The sequence below is a fragment of the Aethalodelphis obliquidens genome, unplaced genomic scaffold, assembly GCF_003676395.1.
Source record: "Aethalodelphis obliquidens isolate GAN/ISIS:26980383/991018 unplaced genomic scaffold, ASM367639v1 scaffold8, whole genome shotgun sequence".
NCBI lineage: Eukaryota > Metazoa > Chordata > Mammalia > Artiodactyla > Delphinidae > Aethalodelphis > Aethalodelphis obliquidens.
Genome location: NW_020837952.1, coordinates 24370000 through 24396534, shown reverse-complemented (window position 1 = coordinate 24396534; position 26535 = coordinate 24370000). Strand labels below are relative to the sequence as shown.

Here is a 26535-nt window from a genome sequence, read left to right as displayed (position 1 = left end):
ACTGTATCACAATTAAGTCCAATTCAGGCTTTAAATGGAGAGCCGAGGTCCAAACAACATGCTTTAAAATAGGCCCAGAAGCTAATCAAGAGTGAGACCCTCCAGTCACAGCCTATCTCAGTTCTTACCCAGGATTGTCTCTCTTTTTGCTTTCTCAAATCTTAGATTTATATTCAATAATCACGGCATTATTTATTATGGCATCAATAATGCCATAATCATGGCATCTTCGACTTTTAAAAGGAAAATAGAAGTTACTCCTTTTAGTCTCTATCGAACCAAAGATTCCTCTTTATCATATCTCTCTGGCAGTGGCTGCCCATGCCTTTCCAGGAGAATCAAGTCTGCTTCTTGAAGCTTTTACTTGAAAGAAAATAATTCCAGCATCTGTTCCATCGGCAATTTGAATATCTGAAGAAAACTGGTCAGCCTCCAGCCTCGTTTGGACCCACTCTGACATATTAAGCACTCTTCTTAAATCATAGCTCACAGACAGCAGCACAACCCTCTGGATGCGGCCTGCACATCACAGTGTGCAAAGTGTCTAGGAATTTTTTTTAATCTGTTTATTTTTTTGAAGTATAATTCATTTACAATGTTGTGTTAGTTTTTGGTGTAGAGCAAAGTGATTCAGTTATACTATAGGTAGGTAGGTAGATAAATAGATTAATAGATAGGAAGATAGATATAGATATATATTCTTTTTCATATTCTCTTCCATTATGGTTTATTACAGGACATTGAATATAGTTTCCTGTGCTATACAGTAGGTCCTTATTGTTTATCTACTTTATATATAGTAGTGATATCTGTTAATCACAAACTCCTAATTTATCCCTCCCTCACCCCCTTTCCTTTTTGGTAATCATAAGTCTGTCTTCTGTCTGTGAGTCTGTTTGTTTTGTAAACAAGTTCATTTGTGTCGTATTTTAGATTCCACATATTAGTGATATCATACAATATTTGTCTCTTTCTGACTTATTTCACTCAGTGTGATAATCTCTAGGTCCATCTACATTGCTGCAGATGGGTAGTTCATTCTTTTTAATGGAATTAGTTCTTTTTTTAGTAGTATCCCATTGTACATGTATACCACACCTTCTTTATCCATTCATCTGTCAATGGATACTTAGGTTGCTTCCACGTCTTGGCTATTGTAAATAGCGCTGCTATGAACATTGGGGTGCATGTGTCTTTTTGAATTAGAGTTTTCTCCAGATATATGTCCAGGAGTGGGATTGCTAGATCATATGGCAAGTCTATTTTTAGTTTTTTGAGGAACCTCCATACTGTTTCTCATAGCGGCTGCACCAAAATATATCCCCACCAACAGTGTAGGAGGGTTCCTTTTTCTCCACACCCTCTCCAGAATTGATTATTTGTAGACATTTTAACGATAGCCATTCTGACTGGTGTGAGGTAAAAATATGGAACACTACACAAATGTGCATGTCATCCTTGCTCAGGGCCATGCCAATCTTCTCTGTATCATTCCAATTTTTAGTTTACGTGCTGCAGAAGCGAGCACTGTCTAGGACTTCTCTTGATCTTTACTATGCTTCTATCATGCCTAAGGTTTTTATTTTTTAGCAGCTGCTTCATACTACTGGCTCATATTAATCTTATAGTCATATAAAAATACCCAGATTCACTTTTTTAAAAAGCATCATTTGCTATCAAGCTGTGCTTCCACTACCTTAAAACTGTCCAAACTGGTTTTTACAATAAATATTTACATTCAAATTTAATCCCATAATTTGATGCAATCCATCAGTTGAAGCTATTAACCTTGTACACTGATGTTCTCATCCATCATATTAATGCTCCCTCCCATATTGCTATCATCTGCAAAAGTTAATTACATACCTTTTATGACTTCATCTAAGTTTTAATATTTAAAAATGTTTTAAAATGTTAAACCCAGTCTCAGGTTTTACTGAATCCTTCGTGGTCAGATCCTCAAATATCCCTCAACGTAACAGAATCGTTAGAAACAAAAAGTCCCGCCTTTTCCGTTTACAATTATATTTCCTTCTCTGTTCATCTGATGCCCATCAGTACAGTCTGGTTAGAATCACTCTCTTTAGAACTGTAGTTCATACCAAGTTTTCCTTCATCGTGCCTGTCATCATTAAAGAAGAACATCTCTTTTCAATAGCCCTGGGTAAGATTAGGGTGGGAGAATATTTCCCACTTCACTTTATGTCATTGAAAGTTTATTGTCAACACTGTGGGATGGCTTAACATCACATGTATCTTAACTTAAAAGGCCAAGTTGAATCTTACCCACCATCTTGAAATCGTGATATACAAAAATTTTTGCTCAACTAGAACAACAGAAATCTTGAATTTGACAATGAGCAAAGTAAAACACAAACTGACTGCAGTAACCAAATTGCTCGGGCAGATTTACAAAGACACCACCATGCCACTGAACAACTGATGATGTAATTTTCCATCTAGAATCCCAGATTGTATTTTACTGTAAAATTACCAGTAGGAAGCGATAGCACTAGGCCCTTCCAACATACTGTTCTATGATATCAAAGTGAAACAAATTTATAATCCTGGTTTTTTTTACATGCTGCTTTCTGATTACTTTCCAAATATGGTTTAACAATTTTAAATGACCACTTTAATGTGTCAAACACTAAATAGGATTTATCCACTGGTCTTTATTTTTCTTAGGTATAACTGCCCAAAATAGAATTAACAGACTTAATCTATTGCCACATAAATTTATTTTATAATTCAAGAAAATATTTAAAAAGAAGAAAAAGGAGTCTATATCAAATACAGCAGGACACTACTTTCAAGGCATCAAATATTTTGGGAGACCATTATCATACCAGTCAAAATGTGATGGAGTCTGAAAAGTGTCCATTTAATTATTTTTCCAACTTTTAATAACTATTCAGACTATGACATTTAGCAGAACTAAGCAATAGAAATAATCATCTTGGAAAAATGAGTCATTTCATCTTTCCAAAGCACGAGAGTAGCTGAAATGCTATATGTGAGAAAAGAGTTCCCAGTTGGCTACTGTCTCAAACCTCAAGTCCAAAGGCAGAGAAATCTTCCTGCTTGGTATACAAGCAATTCTGTACTCAAAGTCATTAAGTCACCTTTGTAGCAGTAACTCACTGTCCAACTATATGATATTTTATAAGTATTTTCATTCCTCCAGTCTTCCTTTTCCCATTTCCTTCTCCAAATAGATTGGCATTTCTTGGAAGACAGATTATTTCTGTAATTTCTATATGTTTCTCATAGGGACTAAAACAGTATTAGGTATATAGTATCATATACCTATATACACACACACATACATATATACAGACATAGATACCTGTAGGTAGATTGAAAACAAGCTCTTCAACATCCAGGAGGCTAGGAAGTTCATTTTTACAAGGACTGCAACACTGTTTATACTGATACTTTTTTTACCTTGACTTCTAATGGGGATTTCACACAAGTGTCCCTGGGCAACCACCTGTGGTTTTCAGGTAAATGCATTTTCATATTGTCTAAGGCATATATACCATCTAGCCCTGTAAGAAAATGTTTGCCAACCTGGATTTAAGCAAAACACACAACACAGAGTAGCCCTCAACTAACAGGAGTAATGGGACAGGCTAGCCTGATAGATTTTCTCTTGACTGCTCTTCTACTGCTGTCATTATCAGCTTGCCAACTGGGCAACAGGTTACCACTCTTTACTAATACCTCCTAGATTATGCTCTTATATTTTGACCTTAAGTATTTAGCTAATCTTGTGGAGCTACACGGATTTCTAGTCTGTTTTCAGTATCAGGCCTTCCTGACCCCTGTTCCATTTTCCCATATAATTCCTTGGTCTCCTATCCACTTTAGAGTTCACTGTTGTCCCAGTTATTTTATTTTCCTTTGTCCCCCTCTGTCAAGGACTACCAGAAAGGTTGCAAAGCCATTGTAATTGACTCAGAATACACAGGTAACCACACCAAGACCTCTCTATTGCTCAGCAAGCCTTTAATTCTCTCCCAAATGACTCCTTATTGCATTCTCCTCCATAGTTGACCCCAAACGTTACCATCAAAACTTCTCAGTCTTTCTTCCTTCTCTCAGTACCCTCAAGTCATTCCAGGAATATTTACTGAGAAGATGGCCTTGCTTCTAAATTTACAGAGAAGATGATAGCCCCTAGAAACAACACCTTGCAGTCTCCTTCCTCTCCACCTGAAGATGTGGCTGGCTTCTTCTGCATGTATCCTTTCACTGAGCTCTACCTTCCAAGGCTCCTGAGCTTATCCCCATTCTTTTCATAGGCAATTTGTTCCATCAAAGGCTTTTTGCTCCTTTATCACTGTTTTTGTTTCTCGCAATCATCCAACTGACTCAAACATTCCCAGCTTTCACAAGAGCCAATGATTAATACCTGGTTAAGTGGTGTAAATTCTTACTGGGATAATAAGAGGACAAGAGACAGCCTCAGTTTCATGCAGAATGAATGATGTAATATCACGAACAATGTGTTGGTTTTAGTTACTAACTCATTTGACAAAGTCTAATGATTAATATTAAAATCAGCAAAAATTACTGTAACACTAGCTTTTAACCAAAAACAACACCTTAGTCCCAGATTATAAATTTTTTAAAATAAAATAGGGAGTTCCTCATCCCACTTATTTAACACCTCACTGTACAGAAATACAGTTATTGTTCACCCCTTGAAATGCAACTCTTACACAGAAAGATGGAGCTACTTAGTATCCAAGGATATTCTCATGACCTATTTTAGAACCACTACATTCTTAAGTTCATATCTTCCAAAAAAGCCCATTATGATTTTTTAATTTTACATAAAATAAATATTATTAGTTTCCTGACACACCTTCCCTGACTTCTTTCTTTTTTAATTAATATACTATGAAAAACACTGAAAAAAAACCCCCACCAGAATCAAAAACTAAGTATGGCAAAGAGCCTATATAAAATTTTAAGAAGTGCTATATTCTACAAGCTCCCTGAAATTAGGCTGAGGAAAAATAATGTGTCTTATATATGCTTCCACTTGTTAAACAGAGAAGTCCTTTCACAATACACGAGGCTTCTCACTTACTCCTATAGCTTTCTGTCTCAACTCAAAACTCAAAGTCTTGTGTTTCTGATTCCTAGGATAAATACCTAGGAGTGAAGTGCTGTGTCATTTGAGAGGTATACGCTTAATTTTATAATGATGGTGTATCATTTACACTGCCACCAGCAAAAGCAATATGCTGAGACAAATTAGTTCAATCAGGACAGGCTACATATATATTAACATTGTACCAGCGGGATTAAGGACACAACTGATATGATGGTTAAAACTGTAACATAGAGGTCAAACTTGAAAAACTCATAAGCAGAGTGAAAAAGAACAAAGAGCTAAACTTACCTCAGAAGAAAATTTTTATAGAGGGAGCAGAACAGATCATTAATAAAAGATTTTAGGTATACTGAATGTGGAAACCAGAAAAATAAGCAATAAAAGTCTCAATATTTACTGAAGAACGAGTGGTAATTATGAAAGAAAACTTGGTGAAACTATATGAAGATCAAAATAAGTTCACTGTGTTCTTAAATTCAAATTAACTAAATAAGAGGCTTTTTAACCCTTCTGCCTAAGAAGAGCCATACACTTGTTAATTTTTTCTTTTTTGGTACAATGATAAACTAATGTCAAAAAATCATGAAGTCGGGAAAATAATGTTATTAATGAAAAAAGAAACACATCAATTTGTTATCATACCCATCTGCAAAACTGAATTCCTAAAAAAATACTGAGCACTGCCTACAGTTTTAATGACCAACCAATAATTTTATATTTAGCCACATTTTTAGTCATATATAAAGGCAAGAGAAAGACTTCTTCAGTAATTCAAACTTCCTATTTATTACACAAGCTATTTGAATACATACTCTAGGTGACTGAGTAGTAAGTCAAATTTAAGAGATCTTAAATAAGGAAGTGATGGCATGTAATACTGGCAGGGAGAATAAAAACCAGTTAAATAACAGTTGCTTAATTGTAGTAAATATAGTAAAAAAAACAAAAACAAAAACTGACAACACAAAAATTTTAAATATGTGTTTATAGAATACAAATATATAATGTAAAAATTAATAGCTTGTAACAACAACATAATTCCTAAACCTCAGATTATTGTATGTATATGTAAAACAATGGAAAATAATGACTAAATTGATGGGGGCAGGTAAAGAAAAAGTGCTAAATGTATCACACTTTATAAGGATTTTGTTTTTCTCTGTCTCTCCTTTTTATTCTCATTTTTTTCTTTCTCTTACTATCTTTGCCAATTAAATTTTGTTGCTGGTATTTCTAAAATCAAGAAATATTAGTTCCAATTCTTTATACCCAGGGAAAAAATAACATTTCAAAAACTACTTTCCCCATAAATGATTTTTTTTTTTTTTTTTAATATCGGATTCTCCTAAACTGATAACATACAATCTACCTGGCAAACTTCTGTGCACTTCTGTTGGTCTGAAAGGCTAAGGGTCAGAAAGTTGCTTAGGAGTCCTCCACTCCCTTTCTCCCAAGGAGGAATCCTCGGTCATCACATTCCCTGAAACGGGGTCACCTGGCTTCTGCTGAAGTAGTCACAGTATTTGCAAGTTAACTTCCTTGCAAACCACCTTACACCATGGTTGCATAGCGCTAACAGAAAATGATGCTTCTCTTCCACCTCGCAGTATTATTCACCCATTTGTTCCTCTTCTGCCGTCATGTAGTCTACTGGCAAGCTTCTCCTTTCCAGGGTAATCAGAGCAGCTTATCCTCACTGGAAACCATGAAAAACCTCTTACCCTTCCAGTTATCCTCTTAGAAAATGACCCCAAGAAATAGATTCGGTACTTCAGATGTGGTCTTGACCACAGAATGGGATTCATCAGCACAGTACCATGGGTAAAACACCCCCTTTAACTGGAAATATACCTTTATTAATGTATGATGAGTCCTAATTTCATTGTTATTTTTTCAAACTGAACTATTTAACATACTATTTCAAAATTAATTTGTAAAAGAATAACTCTCCCCTTCACCCCATATATGTCATAAACATTCCCCCCCGCCTTTTTTTTTTTTTGCTATACGCGGGCCTCTCACCCTTGTGGCCTCTCCCATTGAGGAGCACAGGCTCCGGACGCGCAGGCTCAGTGGCCATGGCTCACGGGCCCAGCCGCTCCGCGGCACGTGGGATCCTCCCGGACCGGGACACGAACCCGCGTCCTCTGCATCGGCAGGCGGACTCTCAACCACTGCACCACCAGGGAAGCCCCCCCCTTTTTTATTTTTGCAAAATCAGATTTCATCCAACCAATAATATATGTTTTTGACTTCTGTAATGGCCCATTTTTTGATTACATATCACCTTATCATTTTCTAGACGGTTATTTTCACATTTTTTAAAGCATTCCGGTTCTACGTACCAGTTTTCCACATATTAGAAACTTCACATTAAAGAGAAAAATATCCACACATTCAGTGAAGCATGTTTAAGCTTTAAATTGAGTGCTATATTGTTAGTTTTCTCATGTCTACAGGGGGATGATAATTACATTGCAACAGTTTTTTTTTTAATTATTTATTTATTTATTTATGGCTGTGTTGGGTCTTCGTTTTTGTGCGAGGGCTTTCTCTAGTTGCGGCAAGCGGGGGCCACTCTTCATCGCGGTGCGTGGGCCTCTCACTATCGCGGCCTCTCCCGTTGCGGAGCACAGGCTCCAGACGCGCAGGCTCAGTAGTTGTGGCTCACGGGCCCAGCCGCTCCGCGGCATGTGGGATCCTCCCAGACCAGGGCTCGAACCCGTGTCCCCTACATTGGCAGGCAGACCCTCAACCACTGCGCCACCAGGGAAGCCCAACAGTTTTAATAAAACCTGTAAAATCCACCAAGTATAGGAATTGAAAACTAATTGGTATGCAATAAATAGTAATTATCAGTTCTAATCCAAGAACTGGGAATCAAGTGGGATCTTTTTTTCTCTTTACTGTATAACTGAACAAATAGAAAATGTTGTTAGTTAATAATACGGTTACCGTCAATTTAATTAAAAAAATAAACTTTGTAATTTTCTTTTAAGGCACTGATGACATTCTTTTAATTCATACAAATGACTGTTAAATCAAACAGATTTTGTACTTCATATTAAAATTTGATTTAAACAATTCAAATGCATAATGAAAAAGGTCACTGTGTGAATCATTTTAAAACACTAGGACATTTGTCTTTTAGATTTAAATGTTTAAAGCTCCAGAACCATAGCCACTCTCTACTTAGAAGAGACAATTATCCATGTGGATTTGAATTTTCCATCATCTGACATTATTCCAATTTATTATTACTGTAATTTTCTGGGATCTGAAAGGTTGAGTAGAATAGTTGAGGTTAAAAGAAAATCCGTTTACTTCTCACAAACTTATTTTCGTACCATTTTAAAATTTGCTGCTAAAGGAATAATTATTCTTTGGGTAGATTTGGTTTAAATCAGTCAGACACAATTTTCACTACTAGTTAGGAATACCCAATTTAATCAGTTTTTACAATAAAAACTGTCTTTTGATCTGGTATGACCTTCTTGGTGAATGTTCAATGAATGTTGATTTTGCTCCTATTAAATGTAGCATCAGGCTAAATGCTGGACATACACAGAGGTAATAAAAAAGTATAAAACCTTTTCTCTGCATGAAAAAGACACTACCTAAGTAAAGATATGGGATATACAAAGACGACACATACCCTAGAAATATGTAACGCCATTATTTTAAGAAAACATATGAGAAAACAGTAGCTAACATTTATATGCTATTTAAGATGTGCCAAGTACTATTTTAGATTACTTCCTTTAGTCCTCATAACAACTCTATGAGATAGGTCCTTTTATCCAGATCTAACTAATGAGGAAACTGAAATAGAGGCCAATCTCTTGCCTCAGATCACACCAACAGTTAGTACTGGAGCCAGGGTTTAAACCAAAATCCAGTTCCAGAACCCACAATCTTAACTGCTCTACTGCTCTGCTTCTCATTACACCTTTTCCGCCCAGTAATTTTATTGAGGTATGATTTACATCTAGAAAATGTATACGTCTTAAGTATACAGCTTGAAAAACTTTGGCAAATGTATATGCCTGTGTAACCACCATCCAAATCAAGATATATGTACGTGTGCCTGTGTGCTTCTGTGGATGTGTGTGCACTTGTGCACTTTTGGGTCTGGCTTCCATTAATTATATCTTGGTAAACTCATTTATAAACTTTGGGGAGAAAAGGAGGTGTCATTAGGAAGTAATGATAACAACTAAAGCCTTCTATATGCCTCGTAATTGCCCCATGAGGAAGCTACTGCAATTGTCTCCATTTTACAGAATAGGAACTGAAGTGCAGAAAAATTAAGGAGGAAGCAGTAAGACTTGGCATTTTCACTCTAACAACTGATCAATTAAAAAGATAAAGAGGTAAAAAGAGATGACAAGATGGACATTAGGAGAGATTTTAAAATACCAAGAAAAAATTCCATAATTCACATTTATATTTGATTTGCCATCAGAATCCAACTGGATATGGACTAGACTGTATATCTTGAGAGATTCACTATGGAACAAACAGAAAGAAGCTAAAGTTAAACATCCAGGAACCCAACGAGGAAGAATAAGTTGGAGACAGGACGTATATTCTTAAAGGATGCCAAAATTAAGATGGATGGGGTGGGACATCAAGGGGAGTAAAGAGAGAAGAGGGAGCAAGGGAAAAGCTAGTGAAATTCACTGTCACTCAAAAGGTAACTAGAAAAACACATGAAAGCATGTTTGAAAGTTTCTAGAATGTGGTCAGATTCAGTCACCAAATGAATGCGAAACACTTGGAAATACTGGTTATCTCTAGAAAAGCAGTGGCTGTTGAATTCTTACAAGGCAGACGGCATACTAGTAGTTGAAGAGCCCGATAAATGGCTATGAGTCCTTCACAGAAATTACATATATAAAGTTATCCTTTAATTTGTGACAGCTGCTAATATTCTGTAGTTGTTCTTGTCACCTTTAGAGAACATTATCAGGTCTGGCCTTGTTCATTTGAGTTCTGTTTCTCCTAGATGGAATGCTCACCCTTCTTCCCCTTTCACTTGCCTTTAGTGGTTCTTAGTCCTGGGTGTACATCAGAATCTCCTGGAGAACTTTTAAAACAGTATCAGTGTCCACATCCCCTGGGAGAGGACGGCATATCAAAGAAGTACCTGGGAGTTTTTTCAAAGTATACATGCTTCCTTCTCCACCCCTGTGATGTTGGGAAGCAGAACGTAGAGTTTGCAAATGACCCTTAGTGGATTCTGCTATTCTTCCCTCCTCTTTAAGAAACACTGTTCTACGCATTCCTTGGATGAGCTCAATCTCTCCTAAGGCTTCAAAAACCAGGTGCACCCTAATGACTCCTAAATCTTCATCTCCATTCCGGATACCATGTGACCAGTACATATTTCTCCCTGAAACATCAACCTCAACACATCTTTTTTCCTCTGCCTTCCTCATCTGAATGAATGGTGTAACCATGCACAGAATCATACTGAATTTCTCTTTTTCCCCATATCTTTATTTCTTCACCCACTCCCACAGTTCAATGGAGGCCAAACGAAATTTTAGGGAAAAAAATAAAAGTAGCATAATTTTAGGCTCAAATCGCTTCTTACCTCAATATTACTGCACTACTTTTGAACTGGCCTCATTAACACTAATCTTGTTCTTCCGAAATCCGTCCTCCACAGTGCTGCCCAAGAGACCTGCCTGACAATTTCACTCATTTACCTAAATCCATGCAATGGGTTCACCCATCGTGGGCAAACATCAAAATTCTTATGGTGACCGACAATGTCTCTGAGAGCCATGAGAATACACAGTACATCTTGAATTTAATTTCTTTAGAACAGTAATGACATTGGTGGCCCCCCAGGACCCAAAGGTTCCAGTATTCATGCCTTGTTGTAGTCCTCTCCCCGTGAATCTGTCCTTGAGTAGCAGATGGGAAGTGCAGACGTCGGAAGGATACAGGCATACCAATTAAACGTACGAATGAGGGTGTTAAAAAATGTTGTTGTGACTTTGGTAACTCTTTTTAAAGATTTTGTTTTATTTTTAAGCTTATGTAGTGGTATATGCGCTCATTTATTGCACATGGCACTTCATTTTATGAAAGGCTGTGTCTGGAGTTATAACAGCAGATTCAATAACAGGTATTTCATGCACCATTACTTTAAAGTAAAACTGCATATAAGGAAGTAATTTGTCTTTCCAAGATTAAAATATATATATATTTCTGATGATAATAATAAAATATCTAACAGGGCAGAAAATTTAAAGGAATATTGGAAAATTTAAAGAAGAAAAATAATCACCCTAAATAGTAAGAAAGTCTTTAATCAAGCTAAGAAAAAGAAGGGACTCCTGCCAGGGGTCATCTGCTGTTTACAGGAGGGTTTAACATGTTTTCCCTCTTATCTTTATATCATTCAAATTCAGCTAACCATTGTTGAGCTCCTACTGTGAACAGTGACCTGCACTTTCCTTTATGTTAATTCATTTATTATTAATATTTTGCACATACTGGTACTGACATTAAAATCCTATTTAAGAATAACTGAACGAAGGGTTTATATTCAAAGGTAACTATCATTTTCTAGTGCCCTATTATTAATATTATAAACAATGTTCAGTACACTAATTTTCAATACATATCTTATCAGACATTAAAAGACCCTGTCAAAATTTGTATGATTCCTCATTTTTTTTCTTTAAAATATCTTCTTTGTCCTGTTGTGTCTAAATCTTTGCAATTATGTGAATAATATCACATTCTTGATATCTGTGCAGAAAAAAGCTTATACTATCATTCCAGTGCACATACAGTATATATCACCAACATTTATGTATCAATTTACACATTATTAGCTTTTTCAGAGAGAAAATTGATTCAACTTCATCCGTCCTTGGTAAAATGAGTTACATCTGACTGTTCATGTAAAACATCAAGGCTATCAGGGAATAAAACACACACCATATTTTCAAAGGCAAATGAAGGAAGTAACCTTATGATTGCCTTCAATAGTAATTCTGTTGTTTTTACTTCTAAATATTTCCTTTTACTTACAGGAAGCAGTCAAGGTTGACACATTAGGCGGTCTTGCCTAGCAGAGAATATTTTTAATAGTGATTTGCTGGAGGCATGGCTTTGGGCTGTGCAGTGTCCCTGGAACTGGCTGTTTAAAATCCCAGATGGGCTGACTCATCCCTTCCACTTTTGGAGGTTAAAAAAAAAGAAGGCACATCTTACAATTTACTGCAGGCAGATCTCTGAGGCCAGGTTGTAGATCATCTGCTCAGACTGCAAAATTATATCCAAATACGCAAATCAAAAACCTCAAATTTAGTTGCTGTGACTCTGACTTCTATAAAGGTCATCAGCCAATGCTTCAAAACTCAGGGTTTTTTTATTGCCAGGTATTTCTCATGTATAGATCAAGGTATCAGCCAAAGATTAAAGATTATCACATGGCTAGCATACATACTGAATCTGAGGAATTAGAAGGACAAAGGGACATGGTCTCTGGTTCCAAGATAAAAAAGTATTGTGATATTGTGATTTATAAGGAATATGTATTTGGTCATTTGGATGACCTAAGGATGAGGCTGGCTGCCAATGGAGCTAACCACGTGATTAGAATGTTGGAACTTTCAGTCCCACTCCCTGACCTCTGGAGAGGACCTGGGGGTTGAATTAATCACCAGTGGCCAACGATTTAACCAATCATGCCTTATATAATGAAGCCTCCATAAAACCAAAAGGATGAGGTTCGGAGAGTTTCTGGGCTGGTGAACACTGTGGAGATGCGGGAGAGTGCCCACCTAGAGAAGGCATGGAAGCTCTGTGCCCTTTCCCCATACTATGCCCTATGCCTCTCTTCCACCTAGCTGTTCCTGAGTTATATCCTTTTATAATAAGGTGGTAATCTAGTAAGCAAAATATTTCTCTGAGTTCTATTAGCTGCTTTAGCAAATTAATTAAACCCAAGAAGGATGTTATGAGAACCTCTGATTTATAGCCAGTAGCTCAGAAGGAAAGATAACAACCTGGGCTTGCAACGTCTGAAATGGGGGTTCAGTCTTGTAGAACTGGACCCTTAAACCTGTGGAATCGATGCTATCTCTGGGTAAACCGTCAGAATTGAGTTGAATTCATGGACACCCTGCTGGTGTCGAAGAATTGCTTGTTGGAGTTGAGGAGAATCTCCCCACATGCACTGGAAATTTAAGTATGCAATTAAGTTATTAAATATCAGAACCAATTTAAGTATGCAAATGAAAAGACCACAAATACAACGGGAATCCAAGAAAGGAAAAACGACTGGTTCATGGAAGACAGGATAGGATGTAAAAAAGTAGAGTCTATCAAGTTGACAGATTGCTAGACCTTCTCCATCACGTTCCTACTTTCATTCTTACAGCATTAGTGAACGAAGATATCTCAACTGTTTTCTAAGTCAAATGGCCACTTTTGTACACTGGACGCTATCTTTTCCTATTGAAATGTTCCTCCACGATTCCTTTTTTGCTCAGAATCTTCAAATTCACCTCTCTTTTCTGACTCTTTCCCTTGAGTCTCTCTCATCTTAAAAAAAATCTTTTGACCCTATTTTTCCTCACGTTATCTCCTAGCTTTGGGAAATGTCTAGTCTACGCAAGTTGGATTTATTTCCTCACCTCTCTTTTATCTATAAACTGAAAACAAGCTCTTAACCCAACTTCCTCAATGAATCTAATCTAAACCAAGTCAGTAATGGCTTGCTAAGTGCCAAAAGGTCTAGTGGGCTTTCAGTAAAATTGGATCACTCTCTCCTTGAAATTCTACTCACTATTCTCAAGCTTTCATGAAACCATTATTTGTTGGTTTCCCTCAGAACTTGGCTCCCCTTCTATCTCCTCTGTGGTCTTTGTTTCTAGCTATCATTTAAATGTGATTTTCCCCCAATTATAACTACATTTCCTCTTTACTATTTAGTTTATATCTGTCAAATGATCCCAGATGATGTTTTTTTGCTTGTTTGTTTTGGCTGAGTTGGGCCTTTCTTGCTGCGCGTGGGTTTTTCTCTAGTTGTGGCGAGCAGGGGCTACTCTTCGTTGTGGTGCGCAGGCTTCTCACTGCGGTGGCTTCTCTTGTTGTGGAGCACGGGCTCTAGGGCGCGTGAGCTTCAGTAACTGTGGCACACAGGCTCTGTAGTTGTGGCTCGCGGGCTCTAGAGTGCAGCCTCAGTAGTTGTGGCTCATGGGCTTAGTTGCTCTGCAGCATGTGGGATCTTCCCGGACCAGGGCTCGAACCCATGTCCCCTGCATTGGCAGGTGGATTCTTAACCACTGTGTCAACAGGGAAGTCCCCTATATGATGTTTTGTAACTTTGCTTATGTCCCTGAGACAGTTACAACCATGTCCAATATGTGCAGGTGATTGATACAGGTTAAACCCAGACTCAAATACACAGGTTACACATCCATTCATTCATATTCATTTCTCTCTCTCTCTCTCTCTCTCTCACACACACACACACACACACACACTCAAGCAACCAACCACTGCACATTTCCATCTAGAAGCTTCCCAGGTCACACAGAATTGCTATATCTCAAACTGAAGGCATATTTTCCTTCTCTCCCCCATGCTCTTCTTCCTGGTTTTCTTATATAGGTGAATGGTGCTTCATCTACCTAGTTACTCAAGGCAAAAACAAAGGAATCATACCCTTCATCCCCTCCTCCAATCTTTCACTAAGACTGATTACATGTACTTCCTTAATGCCTGTCCTATTTGTCCCCTCTTCTCTGTGCCTACTTTTTACCTCTATCAACATCAGTTTCTTAAATGCTCTCATCCCTACATCCCCTCTTCAGACTTTTCCAACAATCTTCCATAATGTCAGAGGGCCCTTTCTAAAACAAATCTAATCACATTATTTTCTTACTTAAAATCCTTCAATGGCTCCTTCTAGCTATCAGGCTAAAGCCCAGAGGTCTTCAATATGACAAAAAGGTTCTTCATGAACTAGTTTCTCCGATGTCTACAGATTTTTTTTCTACCAGTTTCCCACATGCCCCCTTTATATGTGCATCCTAGATCCTATGCTCTGGCTCTGCTTAATTACTTTCAATTCCCCAAATACCCTCTCTTTATTCAACCTGTGCACTTGCTATTCCTCTGTCCACAATGTAGTTAGAGCTAATATAGGATAATAACTAACCACACGTGATCAGGAGTCAGGCTACTTAGATTTAAATATCAGCTCCTCCATTCACTGGCTTGGTGACAGTTTGCTAATTGAACTCTGTGTCCCTTGTTTTTCTTTTTTGTAAAACAGGATGAAAACAACTTTTACCTCGTAGAGCTGTGACAAGGATTAGATGATACATTCCATATGAAGCAATGAAAATATGGCAGCAATAACCTCTCATTAATGTCAGCAGTAATCGCCAAACATATTTGTAATGATTATCTGTAGGAAGGACTGAATTCTATCCAGTTTGAGGAGTATGTCACCAAAATAATCAAGCAACGGAGACACAATGTTGAGGTCCTGTAGCTTGGTTCCACTCACCCACGGAGGCAACTTCAGAAACAATGAGAAGAGCCTCCCTTCAAATCTCCCTGCAGAGATGAATGTTCTCTTTCAGTCAAGTTCTTCTCAGGTTCAGTTAATGTCCAACTCCTTTCCTAAATTCCTCTTCATCTGTCTTCATTCCATTTCAACGCCATAACCTTTTTTGGTAAACGCTCATCAACTGATACAACCCTACTTCATCACCCCTGCACAAGAGCTGCAAAGTAGGCTATTGAATTTTGGGTGGGAAAGGCACCAGGGATCCCTAATGAGGGAGAAGAATATTAACTTTCAGGGACCCCAGTCCACTGCAGTGGTCCCAATGCAAACTTTACTATTTGGGGGATTTCACTTGTGGGTTCTCATCTTTTTTTGCCTGGTTTTCAAACTCTTCCTCTCTACTATTTCATTCTCTGTATCCTATAAACCGATTCAAACCTCTCCCACGCTAAAGCTGCTAAAGGCAGCAATAGATCCTCACTTCTCTTTATTCTGCCCCTTATAGATTCATTCTAGCGACAACTGCACATTTCAGACTCTTCCTCAAACATTCCTCCTCTTTTTTAATTAATAGAATCCAAATATAATTTTATATTCAAAATGTTATATGCAAACATTTTTTAAAGTTAAATAATGCTGGGAAGATTTTAATAAGAACAGCAGTCCTCTGTGTCAACATGGAGTTCAACTCCTTGAAAGGCGATCATTTTAACTCTTAGTTAATTTTTCTATAATTTATCTCAAAGGTACAAACAATAGCTGTGCTATTTCCTATTATTTCAAAGTTCAAGAATCCCTTGAATTCTTACACAGAAGATGAGGATTTTTCTTTCTCCTATGAGTTTACTCCCTAATGAGCTTTCTCTCATCGCAATTTGGATAGAAATCACTGTTCGGTGTTTATATTACAGGAACTAAGTAACTTTGTTTACTGCTGGGTCATGCACTGCATCATAAAATCATTTACTTTATTATAATTTTTTTTCCTTGGAATTAATTGCCTCTTTTAAAATATCTGCATAGTTTTCTATGTTCCTGCCACTAAATTCTTCTGTGAATCTTTATGGGGGAGCACGTAGGCTAATCCATCATTTTAACTTTTCATTTCCTCTGAAAGACCTTCCCCTGGAGCCCTCCCCTATACTCCGACAGTCAGCACTGGTTGCTCTGTAGGTCTGGTATACAGGTGTCACCCTTGCCTGCAACTTCATTTTTCTAGGAATTACGTTCACCTCTCTTCTGGGTTAGATCTCTTCATTCCTGAATCTCACGTAATCACCATTCTTGATTTATTCCCTTGATTTGACAGACCATAAATGAGGTGAGTGGTAAAAATTTCAATGCCATGTATTTGCTCAAATACCTTTCTTTTTCTTTTGTTTTAATCCTCATATTATTCAGAGATTAGCTAAATATCAAAATCTAGGTTGGCAAACATTTTCCTTCAAGTACCGCAGGAATTGTTCCATTTTTTTCTGGCTTCTAGCACCCCTTTCATTTTTTTTTAAACATCTTTATTGGAGTATAATTGCTTTACAATGGTGTGTTAGTTTCTGCTTTATAACAAAGTGAATCAGCTACACATATACATATATCCCCATATGTCCTCCCTCTTGCGTCTCCCTCCCTCCCACCCTCCCTATCCCAGCCCTCTAGATGGACACAATTCTTTATTCTTTTTTGAAAGTTACCTTCTTTTCTGAAAGCTTTTACATTTTTCTCTTTATCATGACTGTTCAAAAGCTCATCATGATGTGCCTTTCTTTTTCTTTTTTTAAAAAATTCATTATACTGTATAATTCAATGGGCACTTTCAATCTGGAACCTCAATAACTCAAGCCAGATTATCTATGTATTATTTCACTCCTAATTTTTTTTACTTATATCTTCTCAATTCTGTCTCATTGGAACTCACGATCATAGAATTTTATTTTATTCACTGCAATAGCCCAGCGTCTAGAACAATAGATAGTACATAATGATGCTCAATAAAAATTGACTGAGTGTATTAATTATGATACTAGACTTCTTGGTTTCCTTTCCTTTCCTATTATGGTTCTCTTGTGTCTTTTTTAGCTGTTACTGTCTTCCTCACTTTTAACTGCCAAACCTTCCATTATTTTTTTAAAAATTTCTTGGAGTTATACTTTTTCATTTCTAAAAATCTTGTTTGTTCACTAAATGTTCTGTTTTAAATATCTCATCCTATTCTTATTTCATGTATCTTTTTTCCCCTCTGAGCTTATCAATGATTGCTCTTTAAGTTTTCTTTTGCTATATGTATTATAAATGTTTTCATTTTTTTCTGAGCTATTTTTCCTGATTTTTTTTCCCCCACTCTCATTTCTTGAGAAAGAAATCTATCATTCTCCCACTAAGGGAGCTAAAAGCTTGGATGCAGCATTCTGTAAAAGGAAGGATTTCATGGTTTCTCTATTTAGGATCTACACTGCCAATTACTTATCTCGTTTTCAGGCCTTCTATTGTGTCTGAAATTATTGTATCAGATACAACAGTGTGTCTGATACTATCTCTGTTCAGTTTCACCAGGGAGTAAACCTCCTGCTTTATTTCAGGATTGAGGAGGAATTGTCACATGGCTGCAGAGGGAATCCGGGAGACTAAATAGCTCATTAGGAATTTCAGCTATCATTCATCCCCCATTTCAGTGATTCTTGTCATCTCCGATTCCTCCAGGGTCTGGAGGCAAAACTCTATTTCTCGTTGGCTCTTCCTTCTTCAGGTAGTTATATTTCAGCTTTCTGTACTCTACTAACCATGTTTCCTTTGCACTTCACTCTTCAACATGCCATAGAGCTTATTCATAACCTTTCCCATCTCTTTCCTGTTAGGTTTTTATTCTTTGCTAACATTTTAGTGAGATTTGAGAAAATAAACATGCGAACTCAATCTTCCATGTTTAAGCAGAAGACTTCCCTTCCCTTTCCAATTATGAAATCAGGCTTCTATGCCTTTCTTGCTGCTAAAACTGTTTTAGCAAGGATCAATAATGACATCTTACATTCTAAAACCAACATACTGATGATTTCCAAACCTATATATATATATATATGAAGCCAAAGCCTCTCTTCAAGTAAACATATACAAATGTGCTCTGGACATCATTTACAAAACTGGACTCACTGTTTCCTCCGCCCTCAAGCTATTACTGCCTTAAACGATACCACTACAGTATTCAACTTACTACTCAAGCTGGAGACCTGGATATTTTCTCCCTCTCCCTCATCCTTCCCCAACTAATAAAACAATTCAATAGGTGTGACTAAATTACTGTGTTTTATATCATTGTCTCCCCTCTATCCTCAGTGGTAATCGTTTAGTCCATTTTTAAGCAATGTGTATCTGGGTTACAGAAATAATCAAGCTATATTCTTTCTGTCTCTAGTCTTGCATTTTCCATACTGTTGCAAGTGAGTGTTTTCCTATACACAAATCTAACCATGCCACTGTGTGCTAAAATGCAATAGAATGCTTTTGATCACAAGCTAGAGTAACCAACTCAGACAACCTTAGGCATTTCTTGGTTCCTGTGACCAAACTGCCAAAATGGGATGCTTGCCCCCGACAGACTGGAATGAATCAGGTATTGGAATACCTCCAAAAGACTCACTAGATCTCTTCTCTGCTTCTCTTGGTGTGTTAGGTTTATGAACTTCACTGACGATGCCCACGAGGCTGGAATCATAGTCACCTGCAATCTGGAGTGCACATTCCACCAGCTATGCTCCCAGAGGAATAAGGATTTGTACCCTTTTATTCCCACTTTTAATCCTAAGGAAAGATACTGATGAGGCCAGTTTGGGTTTCTTGCCTACTCTGATAGCCAGTGGGAACGCAGACAATTGATGGAATGAATAGGGGAGTGGCTTCCCACAAAAGGAATAATTAGAAGGACGCCGAGCAACAGCATTTATCCCGCTGTGTAATATAGACTGTCTGGACTCGAGTTCCAGCACAACTCCCTAGCTGTATAACTAGGGCAAGTTACTTACTGTCTCAGTGCCTTACTTGTCTAAAATAAAAAGCGAGACTAAGGACAGTGATTACTTCATAGACTTGTTGATTTAATAAGGGTAAAATTCTTACAACAGTCTCAGCTTCGTTGTAAGTAATAAACAAACATGAGTCATGTATAAATAAATCAAATTCTTCTTGCCATGACAAAGAAAACCCATTACGACCTGGCCCTTGCTTAATATTTCAGCATTATTTCTTACCCCGTTCCTCATACTGACACTTCCAGACTATGCTGAACAGCACATATCTTCATGCCTCCTGGCCCTTGCTCACGCTGTTCTCTCTCCCTGGAAAGCCCTTCCCTAGTTTTGTCTGCCTATGTGCCATGTAAGTTTCATTTCAGTATTAAAATATTTATACCTAAACTTGGTAATGGTACTTCTAAATGATACCAGAAAAAAAAAAAAGGTCAAAGATTTATGCAATATTTTAACTGTTCCTCTTAAGAGCTGAAATAGGAAATGGCTCCCTTTTCCCCTCCTCTTTACTTCAGTCCCATGTTTACTGTTGCTTTATACAGACTAAAGATGCCCACAGATACAGCTCCAGCCCAGAGTGAACTCTCAGACCTTGAAAAAATTAAACTCCCCCCTTGAAACCCCACGTTGATGACTCAAAGGTCTCTCAAACTCAATATACCCAAGGCTGAACTCAATCTTCCTACTACAACTGCTCTTTCTCTGCCTATACTTGTTCTTATGAACGGAGACAACCTCCCCATGGCTCCTGCCACCCTCACTATTCACTTCATCATCAACTTGTGGACATTTCTCAACACAGCCTCCCTTCTCCAGTTCCATCTCTGTTCCCTTCATTCATGAATGGCTGCAGCCAGGGGGATCATTTTGAATGCAATCTTATTGTATTTCTCCTTTGATTAAAAGGGTTCCATACCTTTCCTCTGTCTTTAACACAAAGCCCAACATGCTCACCCTGGCAGTGTGACGTCTTGCATGATCTGGACCCTGCCCACCTCTCCACTTTTATCTTAAGCCATTCTCCTGCTCACCTCACCAAGGAGGAGATTTCTCTGACTTCTTCAGATTCCTCCAATTTGCTAAGTAGCTTCCTGACGTGGGGTCTTTACCCGTGCTCCTCCTTTTGCCTCAAACCCTCCTCCTCACTTCCTAACACGTATAAACCCTTCCAGCATTCCAGTCAACTTAAATGTCACTTATCAGGGAAAGTGCGCCCAAGAATATTCTTCCCATTTTTATGGCACCCTGTTTTTCATTTTCATGCCCAGGTCACAATTTTAATGAACTAATTCTCTGGTTAATCCCTTTCTTTCCTTTCTTTTCCATTTTCCCATAAGTTCCTGATAGGCAGAAGCTTTGTCTTATTTATGACTAAAGCCTCATTTCTTCGCAGAATACCTCTAACATAACTGGAACACAATAAATATTTTTTGAGTAAGTGAAACTGACGACATTAGGTGAGTACAGTAAATTCTTCCATCGTAGTATTGTGTGGCTATGAAAGGACGTATGCTAAAAACTGCTGATGGGAGAAAATGCTAAATTATACACATAGTATTTCAATTCAGTAAAAAATGCACAGAAGATAGATGTGGTAGGCAGAAAAATGACCCCCCCCTCCCCAAAGATGTTCACATTCTAATCCCTGGAAACTCTGAATATGTTATATTACAAGGGAAGGGGTAATTAAGACTGCTAATCAGTTGATCCTGAAATAAAGAAATTATTCTGGATTATTTGGCAGGGCCCAGTGTAAGCACAGGGTCTTTTAAATGTGGAAGATGCAGCACAAGAGTCATAGTCAGAGCAAAGTAGGAAAGGAAAGACTCCATCAGCCATTGCTGGCTTTGAAGATAGAAGGAAAACACAAACCAAGGAAGGGGGACAGCTTCTAGAAGGTGTAAAAGGCCAGGAAAATTCTCTCCAGAGCCTCCAGAAAGAATGCAGCCTTGCATTCTTAATTTTATCCCAGTGAGACCCATTTTGGACTTCTGACCTCCAGAACTGTAAGATAAAATACTTTAGGGTTTTAAGCCATCAGTTTGTGGTAATTTGTTAGAGCAGCAATAGGAAACTAATACAATAGGGTATATGAGGATAGGAGAGTTGACATGTTTTTGTTTTCATATTTTGTACGTTTTTGTAGGCAAGCTCTCTGCAGCTTCTCCTTTCTCTGATTTTAGCCCCATTTTACCAGTTGGCAGCATTGTGCTTAAGACTGCCATATTTCTACTGAACCCATGAAATTTTTTTAAAAACCTGGAGAAATTATCTGGCTTACAGATGCAAGTTTTTTTTTTGTTTGTTTTTTCTAAACACATGTTAAATGAAAACGTAGACGGCAAATATCCTAAGAATATTCAGGGAAATTGCATAGTTTTTCTTGCTAAAATGATGAATGAATAAATCTTCATCAGTTACATTAATATTACAAAAGGACTTTAGAAAGTATCTATATAGCTGGAAGACTTTTAGCACTGAAAGACAGAAACAGTTCCTAGGATAATATTATTGTCCTTTTACTATTTTATCCTCTTTCTATGCCTTTATAGAAGTAATGAAAATAAGCACTGGATTTAGGAATCTGAGGAGCATGTTTTAGTTCCTAATGGGAAAGAAAAGGGAAATCCTCGATGGAATTTTTTCTTAATGCCAGCATCTCCTAGATGCTTAAACTATCTTGAAATGAGCTATCTGAATAAAATACACGTGGATACCTGGTACTACTTTATATCTAGGAAACTTGGAAGTCAGTGAAGTCTTTATAGTTAATCAATTTACTTACAAGATTAGAAAATGTACTTTAGAATTATGCATTCAACAATACCATTCTTGGGCTTCCCTGGTGGCACAGTGGTTAAGAATCCACCCGCCAATGCATGGGACACGGGTCCGGAAAGATCCCACATGCCACGGAGCAACTGAGCCCGTGTGCCACAACTCCTGAGCCTGTACTCTAGAGCCCGCGAGCCACAACTACTGAGCCCACGTGCCACAACTACTGAAGCCCGTGTGCCTAGAGCCCGTGCTCCACAACAAGAGAAGCCACCGCAACGAGAATCCCGTACACTTCAATGAAGAGTAGCCTCTGCTCGCCGCAACTAGAGAAAGCCCACACTCAGCAACGAAAACCCAACACAGCCATAAATAAATAATAAATTTATTTTAAAAATACCATTTTCAATTCTATCTTATTTTGAAGTGAGTGTAAATTGACCTTTGAAAGATCTGAAATTAGAACATATGGTTTACTTATAAACTTGACTGAAAAGATGAATTTTTACACAGAAGCATAAAATATTTATCTTCAATTACATGACTGTTATGTTCTCAAACAATTCATGCAATTTTTTTTTCTAAAACCTTTTCTAGTTATTTATTGGTGAATAAACAGATTAAAAATCTGCTTTTGTTTTTGCACATGGACAAATCCCTGAAACTCTGTAGATATAATATTGGAACCATATGAAAACCTGTCACTGAACGGAGGAAATTATTTAGAGAGAAAGAACACCACCAAGCAAATGGGAAAAAAACCAGTGCAAAGTGTCCATAGAGCTGGTTTCATTTCCCTCTAGCACCTTCTGGTGGTAAACGCGGTGTATTGCTGAATCCTCTAGTATGGACAGAAAGAATTTACTGCAAACATTATTTAATGCTCAGTATCTTGATTCTCCCCCAAGGCAGTCTAAATATATTTTTAATTTTTTCCGTAGTTACTGTTATACGTTCATAATATGATCATATCAGAAAAGATAATTTTAAAATTCCTGCCAGAACTTTGAGTTAATTTATTTGCAGGTACCATGAATTTTTTGAATGTCTGCACTCAAAAATAAAATTGGATAAGGTAGAACCAAGTAACAGGACTGTAGACAAATACATAAGTACCCACATATGTGGTCTCAGCCTGGATTATAGATGAAAGAAGCAATTTTAAGATAAATGTGCCTTTATTTTTCTTTATTAGATTTAGAATGTGGTATTATTTAGTGTCAATAATATCTAACATTTCTTGATATCTTACATGAATGCCTGGAATAATTTAAAATATGTTATCCACAATCTCATTTGGTTACACAATAAGCTAATGAGATACATAAATATACATATATGTGTGTGTGTTTATTATCTACATTTGATGGATACAGAAAAGTAATAATTTATTTGGCATATTTAAAAATAATGAATAGAAAACCTTAAGAGACAGAGACTCAAATGTACTCTCATATTCAAAGAATAAATGAATGGATAAATGTATTCACTACTTAAAATCATGTATATATGAGGGACCAAACATTGGGAATTTAACATGATAAAGGCTCTTCACTATATTGAAAGCATTTACTGTATAAGCTGCAGAAGGTAGATATGAAAAAATATCATAGGAACTGTCGTAATAGATACAAATGTACCAAATGTCAGAACTGCCAAGAAGATAAGCCCCTAAATCTGCATGAAGACACAGACAGGGCATCAGCTGGCTAGTGATCAGGATCTGCCCATTAATCCTCCATTTCTATGAGCATTAAGCATCCAAGGAATTAAAATTTGGCTTTGCACCTGGATTTCCTGCAGGGAGAAGATACATAAGCCAGAAGATTCAAAACCTTCACAGTATCTGTCGTAATTTAAGTTTTGAAATGTATGTACATTAAGTGGAAAAAGATAATCTCTATTTGGTTTATCACTGACCTCCCAGCAGCGGACAGATTGCTGGGCACACAGTGCGACTTGCTCAATATCTGCTCAACGACTCCACAGGGCCTCTGAAGCCTGCTGGCCTCCTCAAGGAACATCTCATAACCCCTCACACATTACCATCCTATGCAGCCAAATGTGTTCAATACTTTTCAGTAGCATTAAGTGTAACAATTAAGTGGTGCGATTCTGCAAAAGTGAAAGGTTAATGCATACAGTGTTTACTGTATTGATAGGCACTTCAGTTAGAGGCAGGGTTTGATTTGAAAGGAAAGGGGACTGAGAGGAAATGTTTTGGTAGATCACGCAATCTCCCAAGAGGGCAGAGACCATGCCATTGTCACATCCTAGTAACCCACTCAGTGTTTGGCACATAGTAGACAGACAATCAAATATTTGTTGAAGAATGAAGAACAATAAATATATGAAACAGCTTATGTTTTTTACAGAAAGTTAATCACAAACTAGAAAAACACTAAGATTCTGAAATGCAGAAGAACTATTTAAAATCACTAAAGCTTGTCACACAAAAGCTACAGCCGTACCCCTATACAGAGTTAGAAACAGAAAGAAACTCTGCACACATTCATCTGGACTTAGATTCATTGAGGCTTATGCCAAATATGCATGGCAAAGAAGGAGAAAAACAGCAATCGTTTGCGAAGTCGGAGAGCTGAACTTCATGAGTAAGGTTTTGGCTAGAAAACTGCTATCCCCGTAAACATTGCATGATTTCCAAGGAACATGACAAAATTTCTATCAATAATGCCATAAGATAAATATTTGGCTTAATTCAAGAATAGTTCAGATTTTTTTATTTAAACCATTTCCCCATATAAACAAAGCATGGAAACAGCCTGGACGCTCTTCAAAAGACTCTAAAAGAACTCAACGACCCATATAATAACATTATTTAACAAAATTTCTCCCAGACTATAGCAGAATATTTTTCATTTTTTCCATTTGTGCACTTTATGTGTAATATGAATACTGCCCATGAAAAAAGTCTCACCGCCCTTTAGTAATCAAAAGTTATTGCTAAACAGCATTACCAGTATAATGCTTTATAGAAGCAAAGGTTTAAACAAAAGGCTTCAGCTACCACATACCACATCAACAACAGTTTTTACACTACCTGGTACTTTAACATAGAAATACACAGCATGTACTTTGCTTGAAAGGATACAAGTATATTAATTACAGGAAGTCTTAAACCCCCTTTTTTCCTCAACAAAGGGTGTTTATCATTCCTATCAAATGAAGTATGTCAGTCACAGCCCAGTTCGCAGTGTAGAAAAATAGTAACATACACAACTGGAGTCATTTTCATGTCTTTCATTTTGTATAGAAATCTCACTTTCACAATAAAACAAGAGAATAAACAAAAATGTGCATCATGTTGAAAGGGTTGTTTGTGAACTCCACCAGTGCTTTTTTCAGTGCAAACATTTGTCCAGCAGAAAATTGAGTTTCAGTTCCGTTTAAACACACAGAGCACATGGTTTATGGCAACTGTTGGCACAGAGTGAAAATCACAGTTCTTCCAAGTGTTTTATTCTTGAATTTCTTGCCCACAGAAAGCCTGAGCAGTGCAGTGGTTTCCAGATCTGGTTAGGGTTGGCTCTCCTGAATCAGAAAAGCCTCTTTTCCTTTAATTAATAGACTTTGAGATTTTACCTCCCATGAATCAGATAATGGTCATGAACTGCTCTGCGTGGCTTTAAAATGTGCTATGTAAAATGCTACATTCTTACAGAGCACTTTCCAAAAATGGCTGTTCATGGGCTGACATGACTTTCAGCATTTCAGATCTTTAATGTAACATCTTTTTTTTTTTTTGCAGTACGCGGGCCTCTCACTGTTGTGGACTCTCCCGTTGCGGAGCACAGGCTCCGGACGCGCAGGCTCAGCGGCCATGGCTCACGGGCCCAGCCGCTCCGCGGCATGTGAGATCTTTCCCAGACTGGGGCACAAACCCGCGTCCCCTGCATCGGCAGGTGGACTCTCAACCACTGTGCCACCAGGGAAGCCCTTTAATGTAACATCTTAATTTCAATATAAAGGATGCATAATAAGGATTACTGATTTTAAAAAGATCAACAACTAAAGCTACTCTCTTTACTCTCCATTCAATGCTTCAT

General features: G+C 37.5%; 1 protein-coding gene and 1 non-coding gene across 5 annotated transcripts in view; both read right to left on the bottom strand.

Annotated features, from left to right (window-relative positions):
• The window catches only part of NAV3 (neuron navigator 3), a 592658-nt gene that overhangs the window by 438826 nt on the left and 127297 nt on the right, over positions 1-26535 (bottom strand). The window lies entirely within an intron of this gene.
• Positions 1422-1528, bottom strand: LOC113621387 (U6 spliceosomal RNA). The gene has a single exon (XR_003433172.1). It is a non-coding gene; the product is annotated as a U6 spliceosomal RNA (small nuclear RNA).